General features: G+C 45.5%; 1 protein-coding gene across 2 annotated transcripts in view; it reads right to left on the reverse strand.

The window, feature by feature from the left end:
- Positions 1 to 25,852, reverse strand: part of PRLR (prolactin receptor) — a 199,551-nt gene that overhangs the window by 132,290 nt on the left and 41,409 nt on the right. The window contains exon 2 of one of the 2 annotated variants that reach the window (XM_048503794.1): positions 11,826 to 11,877. The exons of the other annotated variant lie outside the window; for it this stretch is intronic. The gene's annotated coding sequence lies outside the window, so the exon portion shown is untranslated. The remainder of the gene's footprint in view (positions 1 to 11,825; positions 11,878 to 25,852) is intronic. 2 annotated transcript variants of the gene reach the window in all.

Raw genomic sequence — 25,852 nt, forward strand, 5'->3', positions numbered from 1 at the left:
CGAACCAGGTTCCCCCAATTCATTCACATACTGCTTCATATATTTTGAGAACCAGTTTGCCACTTCAGGTGTCTATATCAAATCTGTCTCCTGTTCTTTGCTGTCAAAACAGAAGCCTGGAAACGAACAGCATCTGAGAAAAAAAAGATGTGCTGGCAAATGGCAATGAACTCTGTTTTTTTAATTATCTACCCTCTAAGCAGTGGTGGGATCCAAAAATTTTAATAACAGGTTCCGATGGTGAAATTCAGGATTCAAACAGTGGCGCTGTAAAAGCACACGCACCTCCAGTCCCTATTGGGCAGGGAGGTTGCTTTAGTAACCCCTTCTCGGCACTCAGAAAAAATTAGTAACCACTTCTAGAGAAGTGGTGAGAACTGGTTGGATCCCACCTCTGCCTCTAAGGCAGCTACTGCCTGATACCTGCTGGCACTTCGAAACCTGAGCTCACACTGGATGCTGCTATCTCAGTGGCTTCAAAATTGATTCCTGTTCTTTCATGCCCAACTCCGCACCTGCTACATCAGGCTGTCTTGTCAGAATAGGATGCTTGCAAAATCAACGCAAACCTCCCAGTTCGACATCACGTTCAAACAACAAAACACACTTGTTACTTGATTTTCCTAGCTCTCCAGACTGTAAACCTATCCCCAGTTTTTTAAATCCGTCTAAATGCCCTCTGCCATGGGCTCTCCTTGCGCTTATGGGTTCTCTAACTTAATGGCTGCTGCTAATCCTCACACCTAGTTTTCCGAGGGCGTGTTCCGCAAGCACTGGGACGCCCCATGGCGCAATGAGGTATCGGTTTTATCAGGCACTGGTGCCAAAACGAAAGGCATTCGCACGCACGCATGCATGCCAGACATTGCTCACTGCTTAGACTTGCTTGGGTTGTGTAGCAGTCCACGCAGTTGCCCTGGGCAAGGGTGTGCCTTAGCCTTGTTTAGGCATTAAAGGTCCCTTCCTTTCAAATCAGGCAGACAGAAGCTTGTGGCATTCGGAAACTGGGAATCCTGTGTTCAGGGACAGGCCAAGGAAAAGGAGATGATGGAGCTTTGTATGGGAACGTGCACGAATTGAAAAAGTAAAGGGCTGAATCGCTCCCATATCTGCACAGAATCTCATACAAGAGTGTGAAGTGCAGCAAGGTAAGTCAGTGACTGAAATGAACACCAGGAAATTCCAGTTCAAATCTTGCCTCAGCCACACACTCACTAGCCGTGCCGTCCTAAACACAATTACATCCCCCCAAACCCATTCAAGTTTGTGGAGGCGATTTTCCGTGCAGTCCTTAACCGTTACAAATCCGCAGAAGTAAATGGAGGTAACTTTCAATAGATTCCTTAAGCAGATACCTTTCTAAATCCATTAATGGAAGAGCAACCCATATTTTCCAGCCTTACCCACCAACCCCAATTCTGCAAAACATAGTAACGTTGACTTGCTAAACGCTGTGGTAAGCATTGCCGAGCTTAATGACTGCATAATGCCAAGAATTCTCTAAGGCCAGTATAAATGCCAATTGTCACGGTTAATCTCTCACCTGTTGATATACAGCAGAATGTGTGAGCTAACCCCGTGGATAAATGTTGTGTTTGAAGCACAGTGGGATATGAATGTTGTGTTTGGGATGTTTAATGCATTTTTTTTAAGTTTTTTTTTAAATCCCACCTTGTTTTTTGAGAATGAAGATGCAAGGTGACATAGTCACACAGGTAAAAAAATCAGCCAGACTGTATTCAGCTATCACAGTGTAATTAAACTTTGATTTAGAACAGGGGTAGGGAACCTGCGGCTCTCCAGATGTTCAGGAACTACAATTCCCATCAGCCCCTACCAGCATGGCCAATTGGCCATGCTGACAGAGGCTGATGGGAATTGTAGTTCCTGAACATCTGGAGAGCCGCAGGTTCCCTACCCCTGATTTAGAACATCTAATATTGCTGCTCAATTCACTCTAGCTCAGGGGTCAGCAACCTTTACCACCCAAAGAGCCATTTGGACCCATTTTCCATGGCCCCAAAGATCTACCGAGTCGGAGAGGTGGCTCCACACGGAGTCGCCTCCAATTTGGCCCCTCCACTCACCTTTCCTGGGGGGACATGCCCATGCTACTATCCAACCTCCAGGCCACGCAGAGCCACAGTATAAGGCTGAAAGAGCCGCATGCGGCTCCGGAGCCGCTGGTTGCAGACCCCTGCTCTAGCTCATGAGAGGGAATCCAAACTAAGGCCTTTTCTGAATGCACAGTTCACCACAGATTTCCCCAGTGGTCAGACCTTGTGTCTTGGAAAAGTTTTCTGTGAAATCATTCCATACACCTCCATTCCCCTCCCCCAATTGTTTTCCCACTTGTCTCTTTAGGTGCATTATTCCACATGCTACTGCTGAAAACATATGATTCCTAATTGTGGTGGGATGTCACCTGTGACATAGAAGAACAACCCTCCCCTTCAGCCATTTTCTACTTCTCCTCATCTTCCATTTTTGAAATGAATTTTTAAATGTTTTTCTCTATTGCAATGTCTTAAAAAAAGAAAATGTGGGATGTCTTAAAAAGAGAAAATGCTTTTTCAATGGGAGTCCTCTGAGAGGCTAAGGTTCTCTTCTGCATGTCTGCATTTCTCCAAAGATAGCTCCTCCAAAAATTTTTTTAAAAAAGGAAAACTATATATTGCCGGAATCGGCAGGACCAGCTGAGTACAACTATGTACTTTTCGGGCTAAAAAGGGGCCCAGGATCGAAGCCTGCAGAACAAATATCATGGGGCCACCTTTAGCAAATGGCAGCAGGAAGAAACCCTTCAGCTGCACGCAAACTGTGGGGCGCAAACTGCAGGTGAAACTGACCACAGAACAAAACGTTCGGGTGGGAAAAATAAGACACCTCCTGAGCTGTACACTCAGAGGTGGGATCCAGCAGGTTCTCACCAGATCCCAAGAGTGGGTTACTAATTATTTGTGTGTACTGAGAGGGGGTTACTAATTGGGTCCGCTTTTCCATCTCCACGCCCTCGCCTCCCCGAGAGGCATCCTGCCTTTGAACGTGAAGGTTCCATATAGCAATTGCGACTAATAATGTCACTCCCTGAACTGGGTTAATCCCTTTCAGGTACTGCAATTCATGGATTCTCAGCCTTTCGTACCTTTTATCTCACCAGTCTCTATCAAAGAACCTGTGTGTTTCACCATTGCTGTGTTCAGATTTGTGAGTTGGGGCATTTTCTATAATGTGATGATGATTTAGACCTGGTGCAAAAAAATTTGGGGGGGTCGTGGTGGGGTGGCTGCCCATGGGGGGGGGGGGGCATCCAACTCAGGTTTTGCCCAGGGCTCAGGTTTGTCTAGGTACTTCTCCGCCTCCTTTGCTGAGGGGGGGCTGGCGAGGAAACCTGTTACTAAAATTTTTGGATCCCACCACTGTGTACACTCCACACTGCCAGGAAGGAGACGTCTTGACTCTTGCAGGCAGCTTGGGGGGGTGGGGTGCACTTTGAAGCATGCTCCAAAAAAGATGCCTTGAGCTTAAAATAAGGCATCTTGAGGATATCTTGAAAAGAAAACTCTGCGGAGTGCCTTCCCGGGACACCTTTTTTGTACCATCCCAAGGATGTCTTATTTCGGCTGTGCGGAATGGATCCATGCATCCACAGTTAGGAGGGAGCAAAATTGACCAGGGAAGCTGATTTTGCAGAATGAAATTGACAACGGATTGCTGCAGTAAAGCACCCTTGTTACTGCAGGAGTTACATCCCATCTGATGGTTTCTCAAAATTCTTTACAGTGGGTATATCTTAATGCAGGGATCCTCTCTACTCTTGGCTTGTTCGGTTGGATTGCCCTAGGCACTAGACTACAACTGCAAAGAAACAAAATAATTTTGCTGCCCCAGCTATTGTTGACTCTTATTAGTAGTGGACAACGGGAGGCTTTCAAGCAGACTCTGGTTAGTGTTGATGGTTAGTTTCAATACCGTAGTTAGTTCAGCAAACAAAGAACACTAACCAGAGTCTGCTTGAAATAGCCCATTGTTCTACTGCTAGCAACCGTCAATGGCAGCAGTAGCAGAAAAAAATCAAGGCTGCATTCAGTTGACCATAATGTCTGAATATGGTCTGGGTTTTCCAGCCACTGTAGGGCAAACATGTTTGCCTCAAGGCTTCCTAGGAATAATTCTTCTGAACAATGAGCACTGCTCCATAATGTGGGCACATGAAACTGCCTTACACTAAAGGTCTAAACAGGCAAGACAAAAATCATGAACTTTAGTAGGGCTAGTAGGAGGGCTTTAGTAGGGCTAGTAGGAGCAGCAGTGGCGTAGGAGGTTAAGAGCTCATGTATCTAATCTGGAGGAACCGGGTTTGATTCCCAGCTCTGCCACCTGAGCTGTGGAGGCTTATCTGGGGAATTCAGATTAGCCTGTACACTCCCACACACGCCAGCTGGGTGACCTTGGGCTAGTCACAGCTCTTCTGAGCTCTCTCAGCCCCACCCACCTCACAGGGTGTTTGTTGTGAGGGGGGAAGGGCAAGGAGATTGTAAGCCCCTTTGAGCCTCCTGCAGGAGAGAAAGGGGGGATATAAATCCAAACTTTTCTTCTTCTTCTTCTATAGCATGCAAACCGCAAGCTCGCTGAGCCTCAGTTTGCCTTAGAACGGTACAGAAAATGATGAGGGAGTTAATCTTTCAAGCCATCAGCTGGTTTTAATAGCAAAAAAACCCAATTCCTTTAAATTCAAATAGAAAATCCAGTGGAAGTTCAAAGAATAAACCTCTGTCTCTTTTTTGTATAGCTACAAGGCTGAGACTGCACCAGCCTGCAGTTCGTATTTTGAAGCCAGACCAAGATTTTAGGCCTTAGTTTCCTCTGACAGAGCTCAAACATATTTTTCTTCTCCCCAACTTCATTCACTTCGCCTTTCTCTGTAGTGGGAACCCAAAACGACAAACACTGTTGTCTTCTCCTCCATTTTATAGAATAGAATAGAATAGAATAGAATAGAATAGAATAGTGGTGGCAAACCTATGGCACTCCAGATGTTCATGGACTACAATTCCCATCAGCCCCTGCCAGCATGGTCAATTGGGGCTGATGGGAATTATGCTCCCTGGAACCACTGGAAGACTCGAAAAGTTTAATTTATATACTGCCCTCCCCCAAAAGGCTCAGGGCCGTTCACAACAAAATATACATCAATAACATAACACATATAGCAGTATCAAACAGTATTTCAAATAACAATATCAATAATCAAACCATCATCAATATAACATTATAACATTACATAGCAGCAATATAACAACATCAGCACAGCAAGCTCATGGACAATACACATGGCAACAATAAACATAATACCATAATATCATAATCACAAAACCATGAGTAGAAGATCATAGCAACACCATAACATTATACAACAGTATGAAACATAGCAAAAACATAACATTACAAACTGCAATGAACATGGCACAATAAATAGCAAATCCACAATACAACATCATCAACTCTAATCAAATTCAATCAAGCTACACATATAATTGATGATAAATAACATTAATGACTATGATGGCGACTTTCTTCCAAGTAGGATAACTACAAAAAACACTATTGCCTAAAAACTAAACCCCAAAAACAACGTGGCCTAATAACAACCCTGTGAGGTACGTTAGACTGAGAGTATGTTCTGACCCAAAGTTATCTAGTAAGCTCCTTGGCGTAGTAAGGATTTAAACCTGGGTCCCCCATATCCCAGTCCCCCACTATACTACACTGCAGTGGCGTAACACCAAGGGAGAAGGGGGCGCGACGCACCGGGCACGCACCGGTTTGGGGGTGTGGAAGGGTGTGGAGGGGGCGTGGAGGGAGCGCAGGGCCCTTATACCTTGCTACACTGGCTCCCATTTCATTTACAAGTGAAAAACAGCTAGCATTTGAAATAAAAACCTGGGTATTCATTCATTTATTTTATTGGATTTCTAACCCACCCTTTTCTGATCAAGGTTGGGCTCATGGTGGCTAACAATCATAGAAACACACAGCCATATATTAATAAATATCAAACATAATTAAAATAACATAAGAATTAAAATCTGAGTACTAACAGATAATGCTAAGATGGTAATCCTCTTTATCCTCTAGTGCAGGGGTCGGGAACGTGCGGCTCTCGAGCCGCATGCGGCTCTTTTGTTCTTGTTCTATGGCTCCTTGGGACCCTAGCTGCTAGTGGCTAGCCGCTCAACACGAGGGGGCCAGGGAGAGAGGCGGCCGCGCGTCCCCAGTGTGGCCAACGCCGAGCCCCACAACTGGCTCCTGGGGCGGTGTGGAGAGCAGTGCCCGGTTGTGCAGAAGGAAGGGAGGGGGAAGACACCGCTCCCTCAGCATGCCGCCGAGGGGGCGGGCAGAAAAAGAGAGGTTCCTGGCGGGTCTGCTCCGCGCTCCGGAGCTCTGGCCGAGGGGAGGCGAGGCAGCAAAGGTAGGGGTGGGCAGGCTGGCAGGCGGAGACGCCTCGGCCCAGCCTGGTCCTTCACATGGCAAAGTAGTGCTGCCGCCACCGCCGCCGCTTCTGGGGCACCTCCCTCCCCTCCACCACCAGCCCACCCCTCAGCTACCTGGCGGTACTCCAGATTGAAGAGGGGAGGGGGCCAGAGCAGGGAGGAGAAGCCAGCCGAGCAGGCAACCTCCAGCCCCTGTGCGCGCGCGCCCGGAGGGAAGGGAAAGAGGCCGGCTGGCACCCACCGTTTCCTCGGCAGGTCCCCCCTCCTCCCCCCACGGAAGCCCCACTGGCCGCAGCAGGAGGTGCAGGCAACCCCTATCCCTGCTCAGCCCTTCCCGCCGACCTCCCAGCAAGGACGGACGAGTGTGCCTTGGGATCACTTGCAGGGCTCCAAGCAATGTGGGTTGAGGAGAGAGAAAGGAGGTGCTGCATCTGAGAGACAGCCCGAAGCAATGCTTGCAGCCCTGCTGGTGCCTCGAGAAGAAGTGTGGAGCTGGGGGGGGAGGCCTTTCGGCCAAGCTCCACAGCGACTGCCCTTGTTGGGCTCCGCGGGGCTCTTGGACGCGCTCCAAAGCCCCGACGCACAGCAAGCTGCACTACAGTTCCCCCACCTGTGGCAGCACTGCTCAGCATCCTGACAGCCCAAGCCATGCCTCTCCCCTCGCAAGGGGCCTCGCCACTGATGCGTCCTCGGAGCCCAGTCGCTTGTCCCCACCCACTCCCTTGCGGCTCCAAGTGTTTTCTTTTCCGTGGAAAATGGGTCCAAATGGCTCTTTGGATCTTAAAGGTTCCCGACCCCTGCTCTAGTGACATAAACCTTAAGTGGGTCCAAACCTTAAGCAGGCCCAACAAGTCGATTGATGTAGAACTGTTGCTGTCCTCAAACATATATAGTTGAGCCCTCATTATCAGTACCAGTAGGCCTGGAGAAAAATGTCCTATTCTTCGAACAGGGGCTTAATGGAATGTTATTGATCAGGTTAATTAAAAGCGTCACCTGCCTATTTCCACACAATAAATTTCCCAACACCTTCCCAGACTGCAGAAATTTCATAAGTTTTTCCTTCCAATCATGTTACCCAGTATTCGCAGAGCAATTCAAGAGAGCTAGCTAATTGTATCGGGAATGGTTTTTCTCCATTCACCTTTTGGTGCGACTAGTCACACATGAACAACTTTCTAAATCTCAGGTGCAACTGGATTGGGGTGCTACTGTTTAGCCAGTGGATATTCTGTGCCTGCAGGATCAAAACTAGAATGGCAGAAACACTTCTGCATTTTTTTCAAATAGCCTACTGCATTTTGCTGCTGCATTTTTTTCAAATAGGCTTCTGAGCAGAATTTCACATTAAAGGTCCACCCAAATATGGCCAGCTGATATTTTTTTCTCGCGGAACACTGCAGCAGAGATAGTAAATAAAAATCTGTCTGTACAGATTATGGGCTTCTCAGTCATCCCCCTGCTTCCTAAGGGAGGCAGCTTGGTGTAGTGGTTAAGAGCAGGTAGACGCTAATCTGGAGATCCAGATTTGATTCCTCACTCCTGGCGGAAGCTTCTCTGGTGAACCAAATTTGTTTCCACACTCCTAGACATTCCTGCTGGGTGACCTTGGCCCACTGGTGGGATCCAAAAATTTTAGTAACAGATTCTCATGGTGGTGGGATTCAAACAGTGGCGTAGCGCCAATGGGAATGGGTGGGGCATGACGGGGGCATGACGGGCATTCCAGGGGCGGGGCATTCCTGGGCAGGGCTGTGGCAAGGATGCAGCCACTGCGCCGGTCCTTGGGCGGGAAACAAATGCATGCAGGTGCAGGCTGCCACGCACACCAGTGCACCTCCTGCTAGACTGCTTCAAGTTCTGCGCGCTACTGCTGAGGAGTGGAGGAGGGGCGTAACTAAGGCAAAAATCACGTGGCAAAATCACCAATTAGTAACCCCCCTCTCTGCACCCACAAATAATTAGTAACCTACTCTCAGGAACCTGTGAGAACCTGCTGGATCCCACCTCTGCCTTGGCCTAGTCAACAGTTCTTTGGAACTCTCTCAGTCTTACCTACCTCACAGGGTGTCTGTTGTGGGGAAAGGAAGGGAAAGGAGTTTGTAAGCCCCTTGGAGTCTCCTTACTGGAAAGAAAGGGTGGGGTATAAATCCAAACTCTTCTTCTTCTTCCCAGTCATTTCCCGTGAACAGCAAGCACAAGCCTAGGCAGAACCTCCAGACCTGCGGATTACGGGGATCCCATATGTTCACTGATTGCATCTAATCCACTTTGCACAGCCTCAATTCTAGTTTGGCCAATAAGAGTGAATTTGCCACGAGAGCTGTACACTGTCAAATATAATTGAATGAAACATGGATTTTCAAACACCAGTTTGCAAAAGCTGAACTAGACGTTCATTGTCAGATGCTGGTCTGGGAATGGCTGAAAGGTGCAACTGAGAAGGTTATCTATAGAGGGGAAGAGACAGGTAGGGAAGAAGGGTGATTTATCCTTCCCCCAGTTGTGCAAACCCACTCGGCACCCCCAGCCACTGTGGCTCACAATGAGGCAAACATGAAGCATGCAACTCTGACAAGGGAAAGGAGTGATATGGTGTGTTTTGTTGATGTGCTTTTGGAGCAGTTTTTAACAGGTGAGGTTTAAATTGCCTTGTGTTCGTATCAGTCTCTAATGTAATTATAAGCCCTACGTTGCCTACAGCATGCATCGAGTTTTGGTTTTTTTATGGTCTGCAACACTGCAATCAGCAATTACAACTCCCAGACATGGCAGAGAGTATTTGAGGGAGAACCAAATGCCCTTTTTAAATCTTAGACAAAAGCATCATCACGTTATTATTTCATTTGTTTTGTTCTGGGTAATTAGACGACGATCTGGAAATGACCGGAAAATGAGCCACGACCATCCCTGGATGAACATTAATTCAACTTGGAATATTCTAACCATAGCAAAAGCATCCCAGATAAAAGAATATTTTGAAAGCAACTGGAACTTGGTGTCCATTTCCAAGTTGGAATTTTATATCTTTTACCTGGAATGTGCTGCTATAAGTTTAAAAATGTCTTCTATACTTCCAGTGTCTCCTCTGTTAGGGATACAAGGGCCACCCCACCCACTTTGTGTCTTGCATTCAGAGTCAGTACACTAACCAATGGGTTTTTATTTATTTATTTATTTTGCTGCTGCCACTCTTGAGAAACTCCAGCAGTAGAAGCTGGTGAATTTTGGAATTAGTAGGGCTATAAATGTTGGTTGTGGATGCATGTACTATTTATGTGTGTCTTATTCACGTATAGATTAATCAGAGCAATGGACGCACAGAGAACCAGACCTAGCACAGAGAGAAAAAAGACAAACCGTGCTTCCAAGTGAACACCCAAGAACTCTGGATAGAAAATCACCCACCTGGAATAATGTCAGCAAAGAAAGGGATTTGCAGTTAATTTCCATCCTGAAATCTTAACCACCAGCCACTGTCGTGTGAAGATTTCACACGGGAAACAATATGGGACGTGCTCCTTGTTGGGGATGAGCAATGCACGGCTTATCTCTCTTTTTAATAATGTGCATGCAAAATGCTTTAGAAGAAACATTGGCTATAATTGAAATGTGGCACTGGGATCAGCGAAGCATAGTAAAAAGCCTCCATGACAACTAACGCCCTTCCAGAGCAAGTACATTAGCAAAAGCAGACAGGCGAGCAGTCTATGCACACCATGGCGAAGTTTGGTTCTGCATAGCCATGCACACCTGTCCAGGTAAAAGCTACCTGAGCAGTGAAAAATCAGTAAGGCACAAAAGTTCTGCTCAGACTGGCCACCCGTTTTAGCTTTCGCGAAAAGCAAAAACAAATACAAGAATACTTCCTGGGCTGAAACTGAGTGACGCCTGATTTCAAGGCGTGGGGGTCCCTTACTAAGACTGCAGTCACGACACACGGGGGAGAGGGGGCTGACGCGCATCAAGTACTCATGTAGCTACCAGTGGGGCAAAACAGACTCCCTGGGCCTGCTTAAGGTCAGGGAAATGCCATGGGAGGCAGGTACTGCAAGTCCTCCTCTGAATTGAGCCTTCTATTTGGGAATCAAGTTTTACCCAGAAGTCCACAGCAGCCACCTGCATGACAGGACCGGAGGTGAATCTGTGAGCCATGCTTCATGTAGATCACAAAAAGCTTTCATACACTCCCGATGTTCGCTCCCTTTTGCTTTCCCTTTGCTTGCTTGCTTGCTTGCTTGCTTGCTTGCTTGCTTGCTTCCTTCCTTCCTTCCTTCCTTTCCTTATATCCTTCATACCTCGTTTTTCTCTCCAACGTGAACCCAAGCAGCTCACACACAATTCTCCTCTCCTCCCTTTTATCCTCACAACAGTCACCCTGTAGGCAGGTTAAGCTGAAATTGTGCGACTGGGCCAAGATCTCCCAGCACGCTACCAGGGCACAGGTGGAGATTTGAACCCGAGTCTCCCAGATCCTAGCCCGACACTCAAACAACAACGACGCCACACTGGCTCTTCAGAAGTGTTTTGGCGCTGGCCATTTTAGATTGTAGACTCGATCGATTATTTCTGTTTCGGAGAAAGAAATACCCCACAAGTCTATGTGCTTTTGTGCACCTATCCGTACGTCACGCATGAACACACATGAACACACGAATCAGACCAACCCTCCATCAAGGTCAGCTTTCCCACTCAGGCTGCAGCAGCTCTCCAGGGTTTCAGATTTTAAAAGTTTGCTTTTTTTCGTATCACCTACTCCCTGATCCTTTAAATGGAGGCAGCGCGGACCAAACCGGGAACCTTTCAGGCTATACCGCCAAACAGATGCTGTATGAGCCATAACTCCTCCGACACTTCTCTACCTGACATTGAGAAACCACAGAAACTCTCTGACCAGTTCCACAGGTGTGAATCGCTAATGCCTGCGTTTACCTTCGGAAGAGGGGTGTGTGCTTTTTTCACACTCAGCTCCTTTGCGTCATACGACCAGCCTGATAACAACAATACAGCTCCAGCAAGTTCGACCAATGTACACTTTGACAGGCATTACAAAAAAATCCTTCTCAACTATCTCTGTAACTCCACAATGGGGAGAACAATACAAGTGACACGTCTCTGCTTGAGAGGTTTTTAGCAGTCGTCTGGAGAGCAACACAACTAGTTATTGTTAATTTTATGATCGTACAAAGACTCTGCCTGACTTTGCCCGTAAAATGAAAAATCCCCCACAGTGGTGTGTGACAGGCACATATACATGCATATATTACATTTATGTAAAGGCAACTCAGATACAAACAGGTGTAAGAATAAGGTTGGAACCACAGCACTTACTATTCTGGAGAAAAGAAGTCTGTCTGAATCCATGTTGGCTCTGGCTAGCTTCCTGGATAAGGAAACGAAAGCCTAGAGTTGGTAAGACAGTTCTCAGTTAATTCATTAAATCCAGGCGGGAAGCGAGTCCCCAGAGAAACGAACTCAGCCAGGAGCAGAAAGGGAAATCCGTACTCTACAGAGCTTGGAGTCTCAGCTGTACAGCCTCTTGGCTGTGTGGGAATCGAGCTCTATGTACGTTTTTTCTCTTCTCACTGGAGGAGTGGCCAAGATTGCAACATTCATGTTCCTTGCCCCAGGCACAACAGTGATTTTTCTTCAGTATGCAAAATGTCCGAAGACTGACAGCTTTACAAGGTTACAAGAGGCGCAAGCTATATGGATGGAGCAACGAAGATGTATTTTTAAGCCTCAGATTTACATTCTTAAGGCACATATGTTTACAGTCACGGGGATACGAGGGCTGTGTGCACGCTTTTAAAATCAACACACTGTACTCTTGATACAAAACGATCATCTTCCAGGCCTCCCTTTGCACAGCCAAACGTCTAATATGTTTTGCTTCAAAGTGAGCAGAAATGGCACGGATTTTTGAAGCTGAAGGGGTCACAGCAGTTTGGTCCCCCCATACACTCAAGCAAAAGCAGAAGGTAAACTAATTTTTTCCTGGAATAATTACTTGATTCAATCAGCCGAGACGGGGTTGCCAGCTCCGGGGCAGGAAATACTTGGAGATTTGTGGGGGTGGAGCCAGTGGTGGGATCCAAAAATTTTAGTAACAGGTTCCCTCGCCAGCCCCCACTCAGCAAAGGGGGCAGAGGCATACCTAGGCAAACCTGAGCCCTGGGCAAAACCTGAGTTGGATGCCCCCCCCATGGGCAGCCACCCCACCACGACCCCAAAAATGTTTTTTGCACCAGGTCATTTCTAAATCATCATCACATTACAGAAAATGCCCCAACTCACAAATCTGAACACAGCAATGGTGAAACACACAGGTTCTTTGATAGAGACTGGTGAGATAAAAGGTACGAAAGGCTGAGAATCAATGAATTGCAGTACCTGAAAGGGATTACCCCAGTTCAGGGAGTGACATTATTAGTCACAATTGCTATATGGAACCTTCACGTTCAAAGGCAGTATGCCTCTCAGGGAGGCGAGGGCGTGGGGATGGAAAAGCGGATCCAATTAGTAACCCCCTCTCGGCACACACAAATAATTAGTAACCCACTCTCGGGAACTGGTGAGAACCTGCTGGATCCCACCTCTGGGTGGAGCCCCCTGAGAAGGGCACAATTTGGGGGAAGGAGGAACATGAATGGGTGTAAAGAGTTCCAAAGTGGCCATTTTCTTCAGGTGAAAGGATCTCTGTTGCCTGGAGATTACTTGTAATCAATGGTCCCTCTAAGCCAGGGGTGTCCAACTCTGGCACTTCAGATGTTCATAGACTACAATTCCCAGCAGCCCCTGCTGTCATCAAGGGGCTGATGGGAATTGTAGTCTATGAACATCTGAAGCGCCAGAGTTGGACACTCCCACTCTAAGCTTTCCCAGTGTTGCGCGGCAGTCTGAAAATGCTGCGTGGAACTGAACTTCCCAGGAAAGCTCCCCCCCCCTTATTTGCGCAGGCCCGATACAGTGGCTGTATGGCCACGCACATGTGCAGCTTACAGAGAGCGTTGGTTGTAATCCCAAGAGGTCTCCAGCCACCACCTAGAGGTCGGCAACCCTAAATCCATATTGTATCTCATCTGCATGCCAAAGGTGTTGCAAGTGCCTCAGAAATATGCAAGTTTGATCTAGATCTGGATCAAGATCATGCTACACAGGGAGAAGAGGCGGTGTCTTTTCCTGAACTGAAAAGACCCCATAGAATTGCTCTTGGCCCCAAAGGGGGATCGGATCTGCAGCCTATCAACGGTGGTGGAAAGTGCCATCAAGCCACAGTTGACTAGTGGCAACCCCATGGGGTCTTCAAGGCAAGAAACAAATAGAGATGGTTCGTCATTGCCTGCCTCTGCAAAGCAACCCTGGACTTCCTTAGTGGTCTCTCATCCAAGTACTAATTAGGGCTGACACTGCTTAGCTTTCAAGATCTGATGGGATTGGGCTATCCAGGTCAGGGCAGCCTATCAGTACACAAAATTAAACAGCAGCTCTGGGGGAATGTTTCCAGTTGGAAAAATTGCAATGGTGGGATGAGGCCTAATTCCTTCTCCCTGTGCATCATGGTTGTGATCCGAATCAGGCCTGTGCGTGACTGGGAATTAAATTCCAAACAAAGAATTCCCAGAATATGTCTGGTCTATAGGACCAGAAGCCACCCAGGCCCAAGATCACCCAGTAGGCTTCATGTGGAGGAACAGAGAATTGAACCCAGTTCTCCAAATTAGAGTCCACTGTTCTTAACCAGTACACCACTCTGGTTCTCACAAGGATAAATAGAGGATCTAAAATTGGGCAGAGGATCTAAAGTGGTGGGTTGGATAGTACAAAAGAGGGGAGAAGGGGGGAAGGATAGGGAGGGGGAAGGGACCGATCATCTGGCCATAGTCCAACCATCCTGGGGAGAAAGGGAGGGAGAGTGAGGGGGCCCATCATCTGGTTGAGGTCCACCCACCCTGGGTAGAAGGTTAGGAAATGGGGAAGGGGTCTGTCATCTGGTCATAGTCCACACACTCTTGGGAGAAGGGGTTGGGAAGTAGAGGGGAGGGGAGGGGGAAAGGTGAGGGTGGGGACAGAGGGCCCATCATCTGGCTGTGGCCCACCCACCCTTGGGGGAAGGGCAGGGGAGGGGAGGGAGGGGGAGGCAGGAGGAAAGGAGGTGGAACATGAGGACAGTGTTATGTTATTGTATTGTGAATCGCCTAGAGCCCTTTGGGGAGTAGGCGGTCTACAAAATCAAATAAATAAACAGACAGACAGACAGACAGACAGACAGACAGACAGACAGACAGACAGACAGACTGTATAGTTAAGTCCTTAGATGGATTGTAGGAGTCAAACAAGTTCTATGACCATGGAGACAAAAGCAAAGGTCAGTATGCAGGAAAGCTGGTCTGTGCAAGACAAAAAAGTCAGTAAAACTGGCATGAGTGCATTTCTCCCTTTTATTCTTGTGACTTTTGCCTCTGCCATCTCCCCCACAAAACTTTGAGCTAGAAAGGGATCCATTATCAGATTGGATTGGGAAAGGGGACAGAGAGTTTATCACTGTCCCCCCTAGCATTTTCTTGATACAAACTGACACCCTCACAAACGCTTCATTGATAACCATAGGGACACTCCTGTATGTAAGTAGGTGTGGCGAAAGAAGGAAGTCAGCATTCCAGAAGCACGATTTGGCAGACAACTGCGAGGTCAATGGAGTCCAGATTCAAAGATGGCTCCAAGTCACAAAAGTACCGAAAACAGTTTGAAAAATGTCCACATATACACTAGATTGCATTTGTAGAGGTCAAGAACACTGAAGAACAGCCACAGGTGACTAGCCCATGCTCAAATTGGGCATTCAAAAGTCCACAGACAACCAAAGTATCTCTGAGGAAATACAGAGCAATTGCTCCTCACCAATGAACCTATGGTTGCAAGCTCTGGGTTGGGAAATATCTGGAGATAAGAACATAAGAACATAAGAACTAGCCTGACAATTATAAACGCACACTGTCAATGAAATATTTAAAGGAACAAATGGAAAGATTTGGAAATTTTTCTCTCTTTCTCACAATACTAAAACCGGGGGGAATACATTGAAAATGTTGGGGGGAGGAATTAGGACTAATAAAAGGAAACATTTCTTCACACAACACGTGATTGGTGTTTGGAATATGCTGCCACAGGAGGTGGTGATGGCCACTAACCTGGATAGCTTTAAAAGGGGCTTGGGCAAATTTATGGAGGAGAAGTCGATCTATGGCTACCAATCCTTGATCCTCCTTGATCTCAGATTGCAAATGCCTTAGCAGATCAGGTGCTCAAAAGCGGCAGCAGCAGAAGGCCCTTGCTTTCACATCCTGCATGTGAGCTCCCAAAGGCACCTGGTGAGCCACTGCAAGTAGCAGAGTGCTGGACTAGATGGACTCTGGTCTGATCCAGCAGGCTCTTATCGGATCACTGGCTGCAACGTGACATCAATTTAAGTTTTATATTTAGGAAGAAACTTGCCTGAACAAAATAAGATGCCAATTAAAGGTAACTATTAAATGAAGATACAATGACTATACGAGAGAATATGTGAAGATGCACTAGATTTTAAAAAAAACATGGCTAGGAAGATTTTTTTTGCCAAAATTGAACTTTTAATTTCAAATGTTACTACCAGTAACTCATTATAAGAAACAAATTCGAAACGATGGCAGAAACAGATAAACAAATTCATCTGAAATGGTAAAAAGCCAAGAATTAGGTTTAAATTACTGCAAGATGAGAAAAAAAGAAGATGATTAGCAGTACCCAATATTATATTATATTATATTATCAAGCTGCGGGTCTGGTTTAAATTCTGGATAGAGAATCCTAACCAGAGGATAATAAGATTAGAGACAGCAGATTTGGAAATAGGACTACATAATTGGTTGGGGACAGAGAAAAATTAGAGGAAAGGAAATACCATTTGAAATGGGAATCATGCAATCACTGGCTATTAAAAATTTGGGAAGCAACACGAAAAATAATAAGCCCTCCTCCCCACCCCCCACCCCAATATTTCCCTTACAGTCATTAGGTTGAGAATATGATGAAAAATTTATAGCTTATGGAGACATGATAGATGCTTATGGAGAAATTAAATCGTGGTAAAAGATAAAAGATGAAGGAAAAAAATACCATGGGTCTTATATTTTCAATTAGCCTTGAGATTATGAAGGGAAATTAAGTCAGCAAGCGGAAAAATAAGAGGAATGATAGAATTTGAAAAAAAGATTTTACATCAAAACGAACATTTATTTAGGATAATATGTAAACTTCAGCTGTAATATGATACAGAAACTGACCAAATGAAAACATGTAGAGTCAAGATGTGAAATTTTATTGAAAATACCTTCCCTACAATGGGAACATTTATGGATGAAAAGTATAGAATTTATAGCCTGCCAAACATTAAGAGAAAACTGATATAAGTTGTTTTACCATTGATACATTACTCAAAAGGACAATGAAATTTACCATTGATAATTACCCCAAAGGACAATGAAAATATGAATAAGAATTATAAAGGAAAATGTTGGAAATGTAAAGAAGTAGATGGATCCTTTTCCTGTGAAGAGAAGTGAGAAAATGTTAAGATATATACAAAGAACTACAAAAGATCTTAAAAGTTAAATTTGTGATGGACACCAAAACAGTGCTACTAGGTATATTACCAAAGAACATATTAAAAACTTCGAAAGAACTGTTCAGATACTTGACGACAATGGTTAGCATAATTTTCGCAACTAAGTGGAAGGCAGAGGAATATCCTAATCTCAAAATCTGAGAAAACAAATTAAGAGAATATGCAACAATGGTGAAGTCAACAAACTTTGTGAGCAAAAAACCAAATTCAGAATTCCAAGAGAAATGGAAAATAATTTTTTTCATATTACTCCAAAAAATTAGGTCAACAAAGACTGAAGAAACTTAAATATAAATGTAAGAATATTATGGTTGAAAAAGAAAAAGGGGAAATTTGTGTAAACCACCAGAGTAAGTAAAAAGACGAAAATGTGATATTACAATATATAGCTTATAAGAAGTGTGACTGGAAACGGATAGTAATCATAGATCAATGTTTATTTTGAATTAATATCCTTGATAGTGGAGACATTATAGAACATCATCTATATAAATATGCTGCCTTTCTAGTGCTTAGAATTAGAAAATATCCTTTTTCCTTTTATTGTTCTATCGTTTTTAATGTCTCTTTTATTTTCTGTTGTTATTACAAAAAGGTTGAGTTTGCTACATTCCAAGTATCTACAGCTGGAAACTGACTGTTGGATTAGGCTGATCTTCAACTGATCTTACAGGGCAATTTGTATGTTTTCATGAGCACACCACCTCACCCTCCTGATCCTTGTTCTGCATGCACTATTTTTGCATAGCACTATTTGCGTTCCCTTGTTACCTGATAAGCAACAGTATGTATAAGACTGCTTCGTGGCATAGTCACTGAATGTGAATGTGAAGCTGTCTATTCATGATCTTATCTTGGCATAGGTGGTCCCGGCTAGCCTGATCTCATCAGATTTCTGAAGTTAAGCAGTGTTGGTCCTGGTACAAACTCGGATGGAAGTCCTAGGTTGCTTTGCAGAGGCAGGCAATGGCAAACTACCTAAGCTCTCACTATGCCATTAAAGGTTGTCTGGACTCTTGACCTGGGCCAGGGGTGGCCAAACTATGACACTCCAGATGTTCATGGACTACAATTCCCATCAGCACCTGCCAGCATGGCCAATTGGGATTGTAGTCCATAAACATCTGGAGTGCCATAGGTTGGCCACCTCTGACCTAGGCTCTCCTCTGGCCTTGAAAATCTTTTAAGGTGATTTGACAGCCCTTTCCACCATCATTCTTGATCTCTTGAGAGACTTGTGTGAGGAATAAAAGTTCTGTTGCCATCCTAACTACACTGTTAGCCAAGGAAAACAGACAGAAATGTTTCTCTGGCTTGAATTAAGATTGTATTATGTTGTGTGGTAGATATGAGAATATGTATGTTTAGTGCCATACGTTTACTATTTGTGAGTGTCTTAAGTATGTATATTTATGTAAGACTATGGAAAGAACTGTACAGGTCAAAGAGAGGTCAGCTAAGTGGGGGATCTGAAGGGAAGCTCTCTAATTAGGCCATTCGATTTTTAAGCTTGTTAAAAAGATATGGATTTCCGTACAAGGCACTGGAACGCAGATGCAAAGAGCTGGTAGTGAAGTGATGCAAATGGGACCTTCCACAGCAACAGAAAGACACAGTAATAACAAAAAGAGTGTCTAAATGCTCCAATAGAATACCTGGGAATTCTGATTTGTTTTTCCTTTGTGCGATGTTGCATATAAGAAGCCTGGCCTCAGGTGGTGAATATGCTCTCAGAAGATCTATTGTGAAAATATGTCTCTACCTCAGTAGAGAGACAGACTTGCCAAGCAGCAAGAGGAGACGATACAACAGGCACAAGTATTCTGTTCCAGAGGAATCACAAGAGACTTGCACTCACATGGCTCTGACAGATGTAGGCAGTTAACTCAAGAATAATTTCCTCAAAATAAGCAAGAGAAACAATTCAGAGAAAAAAGTTGCAGGTAGCAGGAGGTACAGGCTGGAAATTTTAGCTCAGGTGTGGCCAGAGGCATGAGCTTTTGGGAAAGAATCAAATGGGCCCTTCACCAAGTGGGATGGCCAGAGGTGTACCACCCAAGGGAACATATGAGGTCAAATATCCCCAGGCTGTGGCCATTTAGGCCCTTTCCGCACAGGTGGTAAAGAGTGCCCCAGGGACGCTAACAACAGTGCCCCTGGGGAGGGGTTCGCACGGCCGCCACTGCTGCATCGCAGCAGCGCCGGCCTCACAATCCTCGAACGGCGTGAAGACGCTGCTTCCGAACCTCGCTCCCCCAGCGAGGTTTTTCGGAAGCAGCGTCTTGCAGTGGCTGGAAGTCGGCATTTCCCCCGCACCATCCCTCAATGCTTACCTTGTCTCCTGGCTTCTGGCTCGTCGCAGAGGCCAGGGGACATGCCCTCCTGGCCTGCGACTCCAGAACAGTCGCTCCAGCCTGCGGGGGCGTGTCCCCTGGCCTCTGCGACGAGCTGGAAGCCAGGAGACGAGGTAAGCACCCCAGTGATTCCGGCCGTGAAAGCCTTCGACAAGACATATATTTTCTTTGTCATGTGTAACTTTTTATTCGATGTACCTTTGGAAAACCATATAAAGAGTCAGTTTTTTGCTTTGTTTGTTGGTTCCTTCCAGGTGCTGAACAAACCCTTGTCAGTTTCAATCTTTGCCGGCACTTTACTGTTGCGGTTTGGTCCTTTGTAACAAAGCTACCAGAAATACACTGTGCTGTGTTCTTTGGAAGAAGGTGAGCATAAACCAATTTAATAAGAGACCAATCCTAGGACAAATGGGTCAGTGACTCAGCTGTTGACTATTTACTTTGTGTTCAGAAGGTCCCAGGTTGAATCCCTGGTATCTCTGTTACCACAGAGTAACGGGTTAAGAAATTAAGCCCAAAAAGCTCAAGCCGACAAAGAATAAAATCAAAGAAAATTTTATTCAGGCCAACAAACGGGCAAGCTAGCATCAGAGGAGCCACACCAAAATGGCTACGGTTTCTTACTTTTATAGGATATAAGGCAGGTTACAACAAAATGGCAGAAAAGAATACACCCCAAGAGTGATCATCATCAATCAATCACTCCAAGAAGGAGGTGATCTGCCCCTTTCCTAAAACATTTGGGGCAGGCTAATGCCCTTATTGGAAGATGTCAGATTTCACCCATTGACGTCTTGTGAACTAAGGCCCAACTTCACCTTATCAGTATTGTTCTCTGTTGACCTACATCTCCAGCTAAGAGATCTTAACTAGAAGATATTCTGAAATACTTTTCTCTGAGATTCTGGACAGTTGCTGTCAGTCACAGTAGACAAAGCTGAACTAGATGAACCAATGGTCTGACTATATGGCAGCTTCCTATGTTCGCTGTAATGTTTTCACAGGACTTGCACAGCCCCAGCAAGAGCAAAGGTTTTTTTTAAAATACATATTACAACATGCAACAGAAAGGAGAATGTTTACTTGCACATCTGCTATTGATACCTAGCGTTGCTAATTTCTATGTGTGGCCTGGAGATCTCCTGGAATTACAAATGATCTTCAAGAGACAGAGATAAGTTCACCTAGAGAAAATGGCTGCTTTGGAAGGTGGACTATGGCATTATACCACATGGAAGAAGAACAGCTGGATTTATATTCCCCTTTCTCTCCTTCAAGGAGACTCAAAGAAGGGGCTGATAATCTCGTCCCCCGCCCAATAATCTCGTCCCCCCCCCACCCTGTGCAGTAGGTGAGGCTGAGAGAGCTCAGAAGAACTGCGACTCACCCAGGGGCCTGCAACCTGCGACTCTCCAGATGTTCGTGGACTACAATTCCCATCACCCCTGCCAGCATGGCCACGTGGCAGGGCTGATGGGAATTGTAGTCAATGAACATCTGGAGAGCCACAGGTTGCAGACCCCTGGACTAGCCCAAGGCCACCCAGCTGGCATGTGTTGGAGTGCACAGGCTAATCTGAATATCCCAGATAAGCCTCCACAGCTCAAGTGGCAGAGTGGGGAATCAAACCCGGTTCCTCCAGATTAGAGTTCAGCTGCTCTTAACCACTACGCCACTGCTGCTCTCTTGCGGTCCTCCCCCCGCAAAAGCCACCCTCCCCAGACTTCACCCCTCCCAAATCTCCAGATATTTCCCTATTAAAAGTTAGCCATCCTATTTACACCAAGGAAAGCTTCTGCTACAAACTGACTGGTCTAAACCCAGCAGGATATGCAGGAGAAATGTTTGAAAACCTTCTTGCTTAGCTTTCTCTAAGTAAAAGTCACATGAGAAAAACGACAGGTGCTTTCACAAACGGCTGAAGAAAACCAGCTGGAGCTTTTCTCGGCCTCCTTCAGGACTTGCATTGCCTTTCCCAATTTACCGCCCAAAGAGCCTCTTCCATCAATGGGAGAGAAACCTTAGTTGCCTACACAGTAGCTTCTAATTTAAAAGAAAAACACCCCAAAGGAAGAAAGGGATCCCAGAGCAAAGCGCCGGGAGAAAAAAAATGGGAAATGCTGAAAGAATAGAAGACAAGTTTGCTGCTGGTACTCCTGCTTCAAGAATAATTGCCCCAAGCTATGAGCTGAGAGACACAATCAGCAGGCTCGTCTGATCCTGATTGTACTATTTCAATTTACAGCCAGGTGATCAGATGTTTGAATGTGACCTTATGCTGGGGTTTCGTTTTTTAACCCCTGGTTGCACCTGCTGACCTCTGGGGGAAGTCCAATGGATGGAATGCCACTTTTCCACATGCAGGAAGTTCAGAATATAGACATCTAATATTTGATTCCATCCCTGCATTGGTACAATCCAGCAGTAGATACCTGAATTGAAATTGCTGACAGTATGTTTTAGCTTCAAGTCCCTGTGAACTCTAGTGTGACTTTAGCCAGCAATCATGTGTCGCTTAATTTAACTTAACTCACTGAATTCAGTGTTATGTCTGAGGAAATAGGCATAGGACTGACCTGTTAGCAACAAAAGTGGTCAACTTGCACTAGGAGGAAATTTGAGGTTCTAGTGTAATTTACCCTGGCTAAGGAATGCACACGCTGATCGAAAGGGCATGATTAATGATTGATGAATCGCCTTTTTGCACCATCATGACTATGGGCCTGCCACCAAGGAAGTACAGAGTCACTACACAGATTAAAGCAACGGCAAACCACCTCTGAATGTCTCTTGTCTTAAATACCCAATAGGGTCACCATAAGTCAGCTGCAGTTTAGAGTTAAAAGTTAAGTTAAAATGAGTAAGTTGAAAAAAAATACTCATGAAAGAAGCTTGTTGCAGGCGCCTAGGTCTACTGCCCAGAGCCCAGGTCTACCGCCTGGAGCCCAAGCCGGTGTCTAGCTCTACTGCCTGGAGCTCGCACCGGCATCCAGGTCTACTGCTTGGAGCCAATGCCAGCGTCCAGGTCTACCACTCGGAGCTGTCACCGGTGTCCAGGTCTACCGCCTGGAACTGGTGCCGGCGCCCAGGTCTATGTGCACCTGGGGACACATAATGCACCCATATCCCTATAGGCAGTACACCACAGCCAGAATCTGTCTGTTCATCAGATTCATCAGATTTCTTCAAGCATTACTAGATGGTGCTGTGATCTACACTGACTCCAGCTCTGTCCTCTTGGTCTGCGCAGGGGGGCAATACTTTTGAAATCAGAAGTTGGCTATCGTAGATAAAATGGCTATCAACAGGATAAGCCTTAAAGCTTGCCATGTGTCCACATAGGCATTCTCTTTCTCCACTGCCCCTGCCAATCTTCAAAAACCTGGACAGTGGAGAAGATACCACATCACTTTAAGTGAGAGCAAATAAAAATTCTTTTTCATGCCATATGTTAAATGTATATGGTCTGTACTAGCACCAGCCATAAGACTCTGTCAAAGAAGGACAGTTGTATGGATTTTGCAGCCCCAACACTGGAGTAGAGGAGCGCCCAGCCTCACCCGCTCAGATCCCAAAAGGGTAGTGGTTCTTCCAATGGCCAGATGTTCAGAACGATGCAGAAAAACTATGATCTCCCAGGAGTGATATCATGGTCACCATCCAATATGTGGCAATGAGAGAAGCAGACACCACGATGAATTGGGGCTCCCCAGCTATGCAGAGTGGCCCACTGAGGGCTGGGCAGAACTTTTGTTTTTGTAAGCAAACCACAATTCATGAACAGTAACTTACAGTACAGTAACTTACATGAACAGACAGAGACTTCAAATAATAGCCTTGTCTGCGCAGAAGAATGATTAGCAGTGTTGCAACAGAAGAAATTACAGAAAGATCAGCTCACCCTGCCTCATAGTACATAGACCTGCCAAAACATACAGCCAACAGCTACACTTGCCACCTTACATTAATATGTACCTTCTTCAGGCGCAGATTCAGGCGCATATCTATGGTTCCTAAAGAACACGTGCCTTTGCGTACGTTGCTTATTAATTAGGTCATTCCATTTAATCACATGCAGTTCTAAGAAGTATTATATCCACTGCAGCCAATGGGCTTAGAGCAGTGGTTCTCAACCTTCCTAATGCTGCGATCCTTTAATACAGTTCCTCATGTTGTGGTGACCCCCAACCCTAACATTTATCCATTTTACAGATGGAGAACACTGATGAGGAGTCTTAGACGACCCCTGTAAAAGGGTCATTCGACCCCCAAAGGGGTCATGACCCACAGGTTGAGAACCACTGGCTCAGAGCAATTTAACTCTGTGTATGACTGTATACACACACCTGGATCCCTAATCTGAATAGCCAAGGTTATCCCAATCTTGTCAGACCCTGGAAGCTAAACAGGGCTGATCCTGGTTGGTATTTGCATGGGAGACCACCAAACAAGTCCAGGGTGGCTATGCAGAGGCAAGCAATGGCAAACCACCTGTGAATGTCTCTCGCTTTGCAAACTCCATGGAGTCACCATAAGTATATAAATAAAGTACGTAAACAAATAATGTGTTCTTTAAGTCACATGTTAAAAAAGCATACAGGAGGTAAAGAGCAAAAACAGAAGGAAAAATATCTTTGATGGCTTTTCAAACTCAATCTTTACCATCATCCACAATCAGAGAACAAACAAAGCAATGGCACAAATCTCACAAATCTCCTAAAATGTTTGTTAAAAGTTTGTGAAATGTTTTCAGTCCCCGCCTCCCCTTTCGTTTGCACTCGCCCCCTGAAAACGATTCCTGGTTTTCATTTTGTGATTTTTTTTAGTTCTGTGGGATTTTTTAGTTGTGTGTTTTTTTTAGTTCTTTTTTTTAGTTCTGTGTTGAATCGATGTTTCAATAGGTTGTGGTGGGTTTTCTGGGGTGTGGCTGTGGTCTGGTGGATCTTTGCTCCTAATGTTTCGGCTGCATCTGTGGCTGGCAGGAGCTGATGGGAATTGTAGTCCATGAACATCTGGAGAGCCACAGGTTGCAGACCCCTGGTCTAGTGAGAAGAGAATGTTTAGTGGGATGTAATGGTTAAGGCAGGTGCACTCTAATCTGGAGAACTAGGTTTGATTCCTGCACTGCCACTTGAACTGGGGAGGCTTATCTGGTGAACCAGATTAGCTTGTGCACTCCAACACATGCCAGCTGGGTGACATTGGGCTAGTCACAGTTCTTCGGAGCGCTCTCAGCCCCACCTACCTCACAGGACGTTTGTCGTGAGGGGAGGAGATTGTCAGCCCCTTTGAGTCTCCTTACAGGAGAGAAAGGAGGGATTTAAATCCAAACTCTTCTTCTTCATCATCATCATCCCCTACAGCTCTTGGGCCTCTTCTCTGTGAATTTTCTGGACTCAAGTAGATTTCTGTTTTTTCTCATTTCTCAACTTTTACCAATCTGTTGCCCCATTAATTTGGTTACTACCTCAAGTTCCCCTCCTTGGGAATTTCTCAAATGTACCCTAAAGCCATTTGTAGGTGTGCTGTTTATAGAAGCTGCTCATCTTTCCTGTTCCTGCCTGTTGCAGCTCCTCTTCTTGACCCTGCAAGTTTCTCTTGAGCTTCCCTGCTCTTGCCAAACCCATCTGCCTGTTTTCCTTTACAGCACACCCACCTGCCTCCAAGTGGATTTGAACTTTAGCCTGCCTTCCAAATGGCAATAATCATTTCTCCATCTTGATCCAAGCCTCTTAGTTCATCTCTCCTTACTAGAACCCTGCAGTGTTTTATAAGTATGATGATTCAACAGCAACCCATCTGCATTGCGATTTAGGGCCAAGCTAACAATTATATCAGATTGTCAAGACTGGAAGTATACCATATGTGTAATTTGGCCCCAAGAAGCAGCTGAAAGAGGGAGGAATCTGAATTGAGGCCATAGCACCGGGGAACGTGCTAAGAAACTGCCTATCTGTTAGGGTCTGTTACTCTGGTCATCAAATGAGACTCAAGAAGGTTTTCAAGAGCTTTATTGGAACCATGTCAGCCCAAGGTTCAGATAGCCGAAACTAAAGTTTGGCTCTCTGGCATCTGGTATATACCTGTAAATTACAGTTTGGTTCAACCCATAATCCCCCCACCCTCGCATTCCCATAATATCAGCATCATAAAGGATGGTGGGAACAGAAGCATTGTTTACAGACAGGCAGTTCACTCCTTCGGAGGAAGGCAGATAAGACTGAACGTTTAAGCTCTATTGACTAGTTGCATCCAAGCAAGGGGAGGCCTCCTTCGCCGCAGGTGATGATAATGGCTTGGCCAGCTGTGGCTATGGTGCAGATGTGCAAGCTGCCAGGCCT

The sequence above is a fragment of the Sphaerodactylus townsendi genome, linkage group LG07, assembly GCF_021028975.2.
Source record: "Sphaerodactylus townsendi isolate TG3544 linkage group LG07, MPM_Stown_v2.3, whole genome shotgun sequence".
Classification (NCBI taxonomy): Eukaryota; Metazoa; Chordata; class Lepidosauria; order Squamata; family Sphaerodactylidae; genus Sphaerodactylus; species Sphaerodactylus townsendi.